Genomic DNA, 12,234 nt, shown 5'->3' on the forward strand with positions numbered 1-12,234 from the left:
TCCTGGACAAGTTACTGAATCACGGGGGACTGTTTCCATTTGAAAACTATGTTTTCACAAACTTTCCTTAAGGAAATGTCATCTTATAAATCTGAAGGATGCCAACAATTGTGATTGAAATTTGTTTTTCCATTTTAAATTGCAATTTTAACGTACTCCACCCATTAGGAGGGGCAGACCACAGTTTCAAAAATAGTGCATATGTACCAGTACTCCTCAGAATCTATTAGTAAATAGCCCCATTATGTTAAAGCATTATTCATAGTCCTATGGCAAAGTGTTGATGACTGGAATCACATTGAGTGTTCTAGTCATGGATACTAACAAACTTTCACCTCTAACATGTAGTTTCAGCATTCAATGTATCCATTTTTTAACATAACTTGTAAAAGTCTAAAATTAGTTTCAAGTGAACATTATTGTTGTGAAGATTATTACCATACCACTAATTTCGAGTTAACAGTTTTACTTCGGACGTTTCAGGCATGAAAACAATAATATATCAGAAATCGACAAAATAAGTATGCTTAAAAATACAAATTCTGCATAATTCAAGTTAACAACATTAGCAATTAGTTTAAGATTAGCTATCTGCTGAAACTAACACCATGAGGGTATTAAACTAGTATAGTGCCTTGATAGATTAAATCCATTCTGGCATGTTCTACCCATTCATCACATGATGAACTATTCAGCTGATGCGTACCATCAGATGTGATGCATAATAGATGCAGCCTCTAATCAGAAGGAAGAACTGATTTTTTGTTGAGCAGTGCAAGAGTGAATTTATTAGTGTGATAGCAGACTTCTTGGCTGCGCATGTGTTTGTAGAATAGTATGTATCTTAATGAGGCAAAAATGTGCCTGAAGAATAACATTATAAATCAACAGAATGCTAAAAAATGAAGGGCATCAAATAAAGAACAATCATTTCAAAGTTATAGAAAAGTCAAAAACAAATATTCTAATGTAACTTCATTTAATAAAAAAAACTATTCAATAATTTACTTAAAAAGTAATTTAATCACCTTTGTGATTTAAAATTGTATCCAATACATCTTTGCCTGCCTGAGGATTCATATGTAATTCAGCACAGTAGCTGAAACCAACAGGCCAATGCTAACTTTCACTGGAAGGTGACTGCAGAAAGCCTTGCTTGATGACCTCAGGTAGTTCTGAGACTCTGATATCAGGCTTTGGATGATGTTAAACCCTGCCATAGGCAGCTGCAGCCTGAGCTGACTGACAAGCATTAGGCAAGGACAATACCAAAGGTGCAGTGGTGGTAAATATTGGAAAAGGTAATGGATATGTAATGGCTAATATGAGTGCCATCCATTCTGATATGTACCAAAGCCACTGGTGGTAGCACTGGGTGGCTCATAACACTTGGAAGTGATTCAGACAGAGAACAATCTGCCATGGTCTCTTGACAGAGACATGTGTTCTATCTGTTTCATGTAAGTATTGAAATGTTACAAACTATATTGGATTATCTAAGACAAGAAGTTCTTCTGTTGAATTTTGTTCAGGATCCATCTCCCACAATGGGCTAGTGATCCACCCTTTGACGAGAATAGGAAGAAGGATTGTTGGCAGCACTCTACCTCACACTCAAATGGTTGGTACCAGCTTGAACGTACATGTTACTGAAGTATACTAGGTATATAGCAAGGCGACAATAATAATATTCTCATCACTGTCATCATGTGATTGCAGGAATATGAAAAGAAGCCCCACAAAGAGGAAACCTTCCGAAGAATCTCAAAGGAAAGAAGAAAAACCTTCTTCGGACAAGTTAGTTTCTACTTTAAGAGCATTGTTATTTTAAGGAACCCTCAGCAAGTCAATCAGTAGCTGAAAGCATGTAAACAGATGCAAGTCCAGCTCACGGAACACGTAGAAGTTAACATCTGAATTCTGAAGGGAACAAGCAACGAGATCTGGGGGAGAAAGCTGACTGTGGGCTTGGATAAAGACCCATTATCACCTTTGTGATTATAAAGGGTTATATTTTTGTACATTTTAAAATTGTCGGCTGAAATGAAAAAGGACAGTTTTAAACTCAATTTTTTATAGGATTGAAGCATGTTTTGAAAAACAAGTGACCTGGCACTCATTATATAAACAGCTGTTTGAATGAAAGGTAATTGATGTGATTGCAGACAAATTGGAGCCAAGACGTTCTGTGTAACGATGAAGTTGAGTGGCAACAAGAAGTTGATTGGTCTATGGTCTAGTGACCAACTATCGATCTCTTTTGCCTGCCAACAAATCACTGTTTGGTTCTCAGTAGCTGAAAAGCATGGCGCTGTCTCTCTTTCTTTTTTGTCGAAATCTATTTTAAACCTAAGGAAAACCAATTTGCTTTTCATTTAGCAATTGTTGTAAGCTCTGACTTTGAACTGACAAGTCAAAAACCTTCTGTAAGTGAACCAGCCATCACATCTCTCTTGCAAACCAGTGGAAGCATCTAAAGAAAGATGGCTGAAAATCAACATTCTGATTATCATTAGAATCATCTCAGCAACCTGTAAATAGGAACCACTGAATTACCTCTGAGTTTTCTTTTGCCAGTAATCTATCTTTCTCTCTCAGAAACAGAAATACTTTGAGAAACTCAGCAGGTCTGGCAGCATCAGTGGACAGAAAGCAGAGTCAACATTTCAGGTGCAGTGACTCTTCTGAAGTTCAGACCCTCTTTTCGCTGTCTGTGTGTAAAGGGGGAGGGTTGTATAAGGAGATTAGGGTTTTTTTAGTATACTGTTAAATGCCATCAATTTATAAATGTTCACCTGTATCTAGAACCTAGTTGTTTGCAATAAATAGTACCTTCTGTTCAGTACAGAAATCTGTATCATGCTTTTGATCAACCTGAATCTGGAAATCAGATAAAGTGAGGAACATATATTTTAATACTTATTTTAAATTCTTTAACATGTGATGACTTTGTGAATAGTGAGGTTTGATTTCCAGTGTGAATCATGACACTGTAGATGATCAAACTTTGGCATCAAGGGAGCACATCTGAGTCTGGGATCAGCTGATCAATTGGACATCTGACCTCCAGCAAAAGATTAGAGCATGAAGGGAAAAGGTTTAACTGAACTGAATAGTGCAAATCATAGGCTGGGAGACTTGAAAAATAAAACAGGAGCTCTTCCGAGGAAAATGAACATCCATGCAGTCATTGAGTCATAGAGTCATAGAGGTGTACAGCATGGAAACAGACTCTTCGGTCCAACCCGTCCACGCCGACCAGATATCCCAACCCAATCTAGTCCCACCTGCCAGCACCCGGAACATATCCCTCCAAACCCTTCCTATTCATACACCCATCCAAATGCCTTTTAAATGTTGCAATTGTACCAGCCCCCTCCACTTCTTCTGGCAGCTCATTCTACACACGTACCACTCTCTGTATGAAAAAGTTGTCCCTTAGGTCTCTTTTATATCTTTCCCCTCTCACCCTAAACCTATGCCCTCTAGTTCTGGACTCCCCCACCCCAGGGAAAGGTCTGACCAATAAAGGAAAGCATACCAAACGCCTTCTTCACTATCCTATCTACCTGTGACTCCACTATGTACCTGCACACCAAGGTGTCTTTGTTCAGCAACACTCACTAGGACCTTACCATTAAGTATATAAGTCCTGCTAAAATTTGCTTACCCAAAATGCAGCATCTCGCATTTATCTGAATTAAATTCCATCTGCCGCTTCTCAGCCCATTGGCCCATCTGATCAAGATCCCATTGTAATCTGAGGTAATCTTCTTCACTGTCCACTACACCTCCAATTTTGGTGTCAATTGCTAACTTACTAAATATTCCACTTATGCTCACATCCAGATCATTGTATAAATGACAAAAAGTAGTGGACCCAGCACCGATCCTTGTGGCACTCCACTGGTCACAGGCCTCCAGTCTAAAAAACAACTCTCCACCACCACCCTCTGTCTTCTACCATGAGCCAGTTCTGTATCCAGATGGCTAGTTCTCCCATATTCCATGAGATCTAACCTTACTAATCAGTTTCCCATGGGGAACCTTGTCGAACGCCTTACTGAAGTCCATACAGATCACATCGACCACTCTGCCCTCATCAACCCTCTTTGTTACTTCTTCAAAAACTCAATCAAGTTTGTGAGACATGATTTTCCACGCCCAAAACCATGTTGACTATCCCTAATCAGTCCTTGCCTTTCCAAATACATGTACATCCTGTCCCTCAGGCTTCCCGCCAACAACTTGCCCACCACCAATGACAGGCTCACTGGTCTATAGTTCCCTGGCTTGTTCTTACCACCTTTCTTAAACAGTGGCACCACGTGAGCCAATCTCCAGTCTTCTAGCACCTCACCTGTGACTATCGTTCATACAAATATCTCACAAGAGGCTCAGCAATGACTTCCTTAGCTTCCTCCAAACAAATGCCGTAAGATATGACTGCAAAGTTGAAAACAAAGAATACTTCCATATCAAAGGCAGGGATATTGGAAACAAAATTAAATATCACAAGTGAAATCTTACAGGAGTCTTAGTGATGTGGACTATGGCAGGAAATGTGGCAGAATTGACTGAGAGTTCTGGCGAGGCTTACCTCGATATCAGGAGCAACTTGCTAGGGAGTGGGAGGTTTTCTCTTGAGGGAGATTATTGATAGTTAATGACCTTATTATCTGCTTCCTAATTTACCATCAACTATGAGCAAACTGGACACTACGAATACTCAACACGGGCATCAGAGTGTGTATCTGCCAACTTCAACTTGGTACTAGATGCAAAGAACCTCCATGTCCCTCATCTTGGAACAGTAGCTAAGGGCAGGATAATGGCACTGACTGCACATAACCACTCATCCATGGACATTAGCATCTGATGTTTGTCAAACATTCACGATTCTCCGTGCACCTCCCTGATTTGCCTAGGAAGCACAAACCAGCATTGCAGGGCTCACCACCAAACAGTGTTGAAACACTGCTGCAAGGACACTTGACACACAGGGAGAGACACCCAGCTGACAGATTGAATCAGGCCGCTCACTTGCTTTTTTAGCACCTGCTCACTGAGCACCTATCGTGATGTTCACAGTCTTCCTGCTGTGTCTTGCTATATCTTGCTATGCCTATCAGTGCAGTGGAACAAGCAGGAGCATGCCTTGCTGCTCACTGGTTCTCAGTGAAAGGAACTTACATCTTGCTGTATGGCATTGTGCTACATCTATCTCAAACTTGCACCAGACAGGAAACACACGGAATGCAGCAAGCAAACAGTTATGCCTCAAAGTCTCTCGGATGTAGTCCTGTCTGTAGTCAATGGTGGCACCCATCAGGCAGGTGGTTCCAGTGTTTTAAATCAATGGCATCTAGCAATACCAGGCCAAGGCATTGGTCACAATTAGTTGTCACGTCGGGGTGTTCTTCATCAAGGAGTCCATGCTTCTACATCCAGGGATTGGATCATGGTCAGTCTCAAGGCATCATAGAGACCAGTCTGTGGAGGTAGGATCAACATAGTCAGGGATATGTGCAGGCTTGAGTCAGGGTCTAGGCACCTGTCATCTGTGCCTGTCTGATTGGGTGACTCAAGGTGGGGCATGGGACTTTCCGTCCAGAGAAACAAAGGAAAAGAGGGATGGGGGCAGGGCACATCTGTGGGAAGAAGACACAGGTTAATATTTGTGAGGATTGTGGACTGGGTTATGACAACTGAGAAAGTGGGCAACTGTATTTGTAAGGAGGGGCTCAAGAAACCATGAATGGGAAGAGGGTCATGCAAGGAATCAGGAGGTAACTGGTTTGTCCACATTCAGGGTCATCCTGGCTTCAAGATGAGGGACATTGTATGACTATATCTGGCATGGTCATCTCATATACCAGGTTCTGGGGGAAATAGGTGGGCAAGTAGAGGTTGATGTAGATGGGTTGTGTAGGGATCTGGGTGGTGTATGCAGTTCATAGGAAGAGATTACAAGAAGAAAATCCAGATGTCCAGGGCTCACCAACACGTCGAGGCAGAGGCTGGGTGCCACTGGTTGGAGAGAGTGACTGTCGCCTACCGTTGTGCTGGAAATTCAACCTAGTAATGTGAAAGAAAATGGAGTGGGCAAGGGAAGTGTCTTAACCTGTGAGGCAGGGGTCTACATGAGTCACCAATGTGAGGTAAGAACATAATCCACTGACCCATGCACTATTTAGGAAACAGCTCTGCAGGCTCCCTGATTCCTGGCTACCCTCATGCATTGATTCAGTGCATGCTGTCTACCAATAACCTTTATCTAAACATAATGCTGAGCATACATCGTGCTGTCACCAATGTTATTAAAGTCTACTCTTTCTTTCTATGAGTCCAACAATATCTCAGTGCTGTCCTGATTGTCAGCTGGAGTGGAGGAAGCCTATTTAGTGGTGGAGACTATTGGTTTTGGATGTTTGGTTGGGTGACTCTGGGATTGTTTGTGCCTAGTTAGCTAAGGGTCTTCATGCCAGAGCTTTGGAGCCCCTAGGCTTCAACATCCAAGGTTCAGAGGTGGGCAGGCTGTGGAGAGCTGGCCAACTCAGGAGTGTCCTGAAAGGAGACATCGGAAGGGTCTATGTGTGGTATCTCCTCTGACTGGGTGCCTCTTGGCACCAGCCATAAGGGTACTGAGAGTATGTACTAGGTTCCCCCTTCCTGCGTGGTCATGCCTTCAGTCCTGAGGACCAATGGTTGGGGTGATGTTGCATAGTGGCACGATTGTTAGCACTGCTGCCTCACAGCACTAGGGACCCAGGTCCTATTCCAGCCTCAGGTGACTGTCTGTGTGGAGTTTGCCCATTCTCTCTGTATCTGCGTGGGTTTCCTCCCAAAGTCCAAAGATGTATAGGTTAGGTGGATTGGCCATGCTAATAATTGTAGTGTCCAGCGATGTGCAGGCCATGTGGGTTAGCCATGGGAAATATGTGGAGAGGGTGGGGCAGTGTGTCTGAGTGGAATGCTCTTCTGCGTGTAGAGATTCTATGATTGTTAGTGCAGGTGCCTCCCCAGCAGATGTGGAGGTTGCTAGACGTGGTTCTTCATGGCAACAACTAACACATCCATGGAGACAGCCGGCATCTTGAGGCAGCTGGGTCCCCATTGTGTAGCTGCATTCCTACAGTGTCTGGATAATGAGACCATTGTCTCTTACATACTTGACTGCAACTCCTGTTCCTCCCTGCACATGTGAGTGAAGTCTATGATTACTGAAACAGCAAGGTCCTCTCCTGCCTGGGGCTGGGCAAGTGCCTGGTCTCCAGCAGTCCCCCGAGTGCCAGTTACTTGGGACATTTTCTCCCTCAGCCAGTTGTGGACCTGTCACAGTGAAGTGCTCCCAGATTATGTTGCCAACCTTTCTAAGTGCAATGCTGCCACCAAAGAGTCAATATCTGAGTTGGTGGCAGGTGCAAGAGGCAGTCTTGCTGAAGCTTTTCCTGAAGACTTGGATCTCTCATCCTCAGAGGTCAAGGATCTCTCATCCTCTAGCCATTTCACCATGAGGATCATGGACAGCTTGCTGGTTCCTCAATACACAAGGAGGAGAAAGCATTGCAGTCAAAGATAACACTGACAGCAGGGTTACTGTTAGAGTTGTAGTGGAATGATGAGGGTTAGAACCTAGAACTTAGAACATTACAGTGCAGTACAGGCCCTTTGGCCCTCGATGTTGCACTGACCTGTCAAACCAATCTGAAGACCATCTAACCTACACTATTCCTCAATTTTTGGGTCATGGATGTCTTGGCCTCCCTGCAGGAGAGATCTCAGCCTTCGCATGTGAGGGGCAGGCTTTTCTCCCCACAGTGGACGAGGTGTGTCATGTCAGGCACTGCCTCATCCGTCTGAGCACCTTTGGCCATGTGGGTACTTATTGGCTGTTTTCTAATGGAACTAGAGAAATGGAGAGATTGAATGGGATGGAAGCTTGTGCAATGAAAGTTAGTGCTAATGCAGGTAGCCGAAGGGTGGTGAGGAGTCCCAGGCTAGAAATTAGGCAGGAAAGGGGCCAGGCAAAGTGAGTGATCTGGAAGTATGTGGGAAAATGAGAGCAAGTGAAGGAAGACACTGCAGACAACAATGACCACAACAGTGCACGAGCCTTGCTGTGAGGTGGGAGCAGTCTCAGAGATACACTGAGAGTGAGGTAGCAGAGTGAAAATCTAGGAATTTAGCCCTGAAAAAAAGGTCATTGACTAGCCATTTCTGCAGACTGTGAGGCCACATAGACCTGGGTGGCAACCTTGGAGTAGACTACCAATGTCAGGTCACGTGGCTTTCTCTGCCTGTCCACTGGGAAGAGGACTCCATCCCCTTGCACCATCCTGAACATTACGCATTACGGTCCTTCCTGATGACTTGCAGCACCATTCTCCCCTTTCTCTGCATCTTTGGCATATACAACCTTCACCAAGCACAGCAGCTTCAGAATGTCAACACTTGTCTGGATGGAGAGAGGCCTTTTAAAGATGGCGCATGCACCTGAACTGCTGGTCTTTGTGCGAATATCCAGTGAGTGGAGAGTTGTTCCAGGAATAGCGCAAGGTAGGGTGGAGCTAGAATTGGGTGCAAGGGATGCCATAGGCATGGAATAGATAATTAAGGAGCTGAATTTGATAAGGTACAGCAAGAGGTCTCAATAGGCCTCATGGATGAGGAAGTCTCCAAAAGGTTCAAATAATACTGGTACTTAGCCATAAGAAAATGACATGTCAATCCACAAGCCACTGCTGAAAAAGAGAATAAATATCAGTCAAGCATTTCAAAGGTAACAGCAACATTCTAAAAAAAAAATCAGAATATTTTAATTGCAGGAAGAACATGGATATACCAGTCTCTCAAGACAAAGGACAAGAATCATCAAAATAAAAAGAGGGGAAAAAAAACCAGGAAACCTCTATTTTGTTTAAAACGGTTGGAAATTTCCCAAGGAGAAGCAAAACCAATGTGTGAATCATCTCCATTTTGATTTCTAAAACTATTTTAAAAATACTGTAGAAAAATGTATTTACTGGAAAAATCAACCTTTGAAATGTTTAACAGAAATTTTAGAAGTTTACGTCACAAAATCACAGAATTGTTACTGTGCAGAAGGCCATTCAGCCATTGTACCTGCACTGATTCGTCAACTGAAAATTATTACCTAGTGCTAATCTGTTGTTTTTACCCCATTCCCCTGCACATTTCCTTTTTTATTCAAATAATCATCTAATCTTGGATGCTTCAAATGAACCTGCTACAATCCCACTTCCAGGCAGCACATTCCATATCCTAACTACTCGCTAAGTGAAAATGTTATGTTTTCACATGACCCTTGCTGCATTTGCAAATCATTTTAAACAATTCCCTCTCATTCTTGTTTCTTTTATAAGCAGGAACAATTTCTCTCTCTCTACTCTATCCAGCCCATTTAGGATTTTGGAAACCGCTATCAGATTTTCTCTCAACCTTCTCTCCAAGGAGAAGAATCCCAACTTCTCCAATCTCTTTTCATTAATGAAGTTGCTCATCCCTTGAATCATTCTTGTAATCTGTTTCTCTATTCTCTCCAATGCACTCACATCTTTCTTAGACAGTGACACCTAAAGCTACACATAATACTTCAGCTGAGGTCTAACAAGTGCCTTGTACAATACCAGCATCACGTCCTTGCTCTTGTACTCTTCTGCTCCTGAACCACTTGCAAAATCATAACTTCTGTTTTATATTATCTTTCATTATTCTTCCTTTCAAAATACATTGCCTCACACGTCTTTGTGTTGGAACTCATTTGCCACCTACTCTTCAAACCTGTCTGTATCATTTTGGAGTGGAGTTATACACTGTCCTCTCCATGATTTACAATTCTTCAAAGTTCCAAATAGAAGAATATTGTTATAATATAACATTTTTAACCTCAAAGCAATTTTGAAAGTCCATTTGCTTTACAAGTAAAAAAGATTTCAGAGCAGAAAACAATAAGACAGTATGAAAAACCAGAAAATACGATTAGAAATTATATTAGCAGAATTTGACACAATTCAACAGCGATACACAATAAATAAAGATGCACAGATAAAGCAGAAGCTACAAAGATAGTAGATGCTTTACGATGACTGATAAAATTGTGTTCTTGAATACAAGGTAAGTTTGTAAAGATCCAATTAAAACATTTGGTGTAGACCCACAATGGGAGGAATTCTAGGATTTTGATCCAGTGACACTGAAGGAATGGTGATATATTTCCTTGTCAAGATGATGAGTAGTATGGAGAGGGATTTGCTGGTTGTGGTGTTCCTATGAATCTGTTACTGTTGTCTTTCTAGATGTTGGTGGTCTTGGGATTGGAAGAGTCTGTCTAAAAAGTGATAGTGAATTTCAGCAGTGCATCTTGTAAGTGGGATACACTGATGCTGCTGGGCATTAGTGGTGAAGGGAATGGATGTTTGTGGATGTGGTGCCAGTCAAGTCAGCTGCTTGATCCTGAACGGCGTTAATTGTTTTGACTGTTGTTGGAGCTGTACTCATTCAGGCAAGGGGAGGAATATTCCATCACACATTGGACTTATCCAGTGTCGTTAGTGCATAGACTTTGGAGAATCAGGAATTGAGTTTCTTGTTGCAGAATTCTTATCCTGTTTTTCTCGTAGCCATAGTATTTGATGGCTAGTCTGGTTCCATTTTTAGTCAATGGTAATCCCCCAAAATGTTGGTCATGAGGAATCCAGTGTTTGATAATGCCATTGAATATCAAAGAGCCATAGTTAGATACTATCTTGTTGGAGATGGTCATTACCTGGCATTTAGAGTCATAGAGATCTACAGCATGGAAACAGACCCTTCAGTCCAACACATCCATGCCAACCAGATATCTTAAATAAATCTAGACCATTCACCAGCATTTGACCTGTATCCCACTTAAACCCTTCCTATTCATGCACCCATCAAGATGGATTTTAAATGCTGTACTTTGTACTAGCCTCCACTACATCCTCTGTCAGTTCATTCTGTACATGCACCACCCTCTGCATGAAAAAGCTTTTTCTCAGGTCCTTTTTAAATCATTCTCCTCTCACCTTAAATCTATGCCCTCTCGTTTTGGACTCCCCTATGCTGTGGAAAAAACTTTGACTATTCACTCTATCCATGCCCCCATGGTTTTATAAACTTTTATAAGGTCACCATTCAGTCTTCTAAAGATAATCTAACTTTAATCTATTAGTACAGTCCATTTTAGTTAACTCTATCCTCATTTCATTGTAATTCCCTTTAGTTAAGTTAAACATAATTGTTTCTGACCCAAGTTCCTCAGACTTAAATTGAATATTAAATTCCATCATATTATGTTCACTACTTCCCAGGGGATTATTTTCTGTGAGATCAATTATTAAACCTGATTCATTACCTATTACCAGATCCCTGTTCCTTGGTTAGGTTCCATGATGCATAGCTTTTGGAAACTACTCCAATGCACTCTATTAATTCATTGTTATTGCTACCCTTTCCAACTTGACTGACCCAATCAACTTGAAGATTAAAGTCACCAATAATCGTTGTTCTAGTCTTTTTATGCTCCTATTATTTGTTGATTTATGTTCTTTCTTACAGTGTGGGCACTGTTTGGGGTTCTGTACACTACTCCTACTAATGTCATCTTTCCCTTGCTGTTTTTCACTTCCACTCAAATGGATTCTACATCATCCGAACCTGAATCGTCTCTCACAATTGTCCTCATTTCATCTCATAGTAACCAAGCTACCTCACCATCTTTTTGTTCCCTACTGTCTGGCCAAAAGGTCAAATATCCTTGAATGTTAAGTCCCAGTTTTGATCTTTTTGTAACCATGTCACTGTAATGGCTACAAGATCATATCCATCTACCTCGATTTGCACCGTCAATTTGTCTACCTTATTCCAAATGCTTTGTTCATTAAGACCCAGTCTTTAGGCTTATTTTTAATCATCCCAACTTTAGATGTACTGTGTTCCTATCCACTTCTTACCCTTGATTACCCTGTCTACCATTATTGTCTTTTACTGTTCTTTCTTTTGTTACCATCGTCGTTTCTCTTTCCACTGCCATCCTGCTTAACGTCCTATCCCCCAGTCATTCTATTTCAAACCTGCCCCAACCACACAAGCAAATACTTGCCTTGGTCCTGGACAAGAAAAGTCTGACCAATTTGTACTAAACCTACCTCCTGCAGAACTGGCCCCAATTTCCCATGAATGTGAAACCCC

Source organism: Chiloscyllium plagiosum, chromosome 3 (assembly GCF_004010195.1).
Source record: "Chiloscyllium plagiosum isolate BGI_BamShark_2017 chromosome 3, ASM401019v2, whole genome shotgun sequence".
NCBI classification, from domain to species: Eukaryota; Metazoa; Chordata; class Chondrichthyes; order Orectolobiformes; family Hemiscylliidae; genus Chiloscyllium; species Chiloscyllium plagiosum.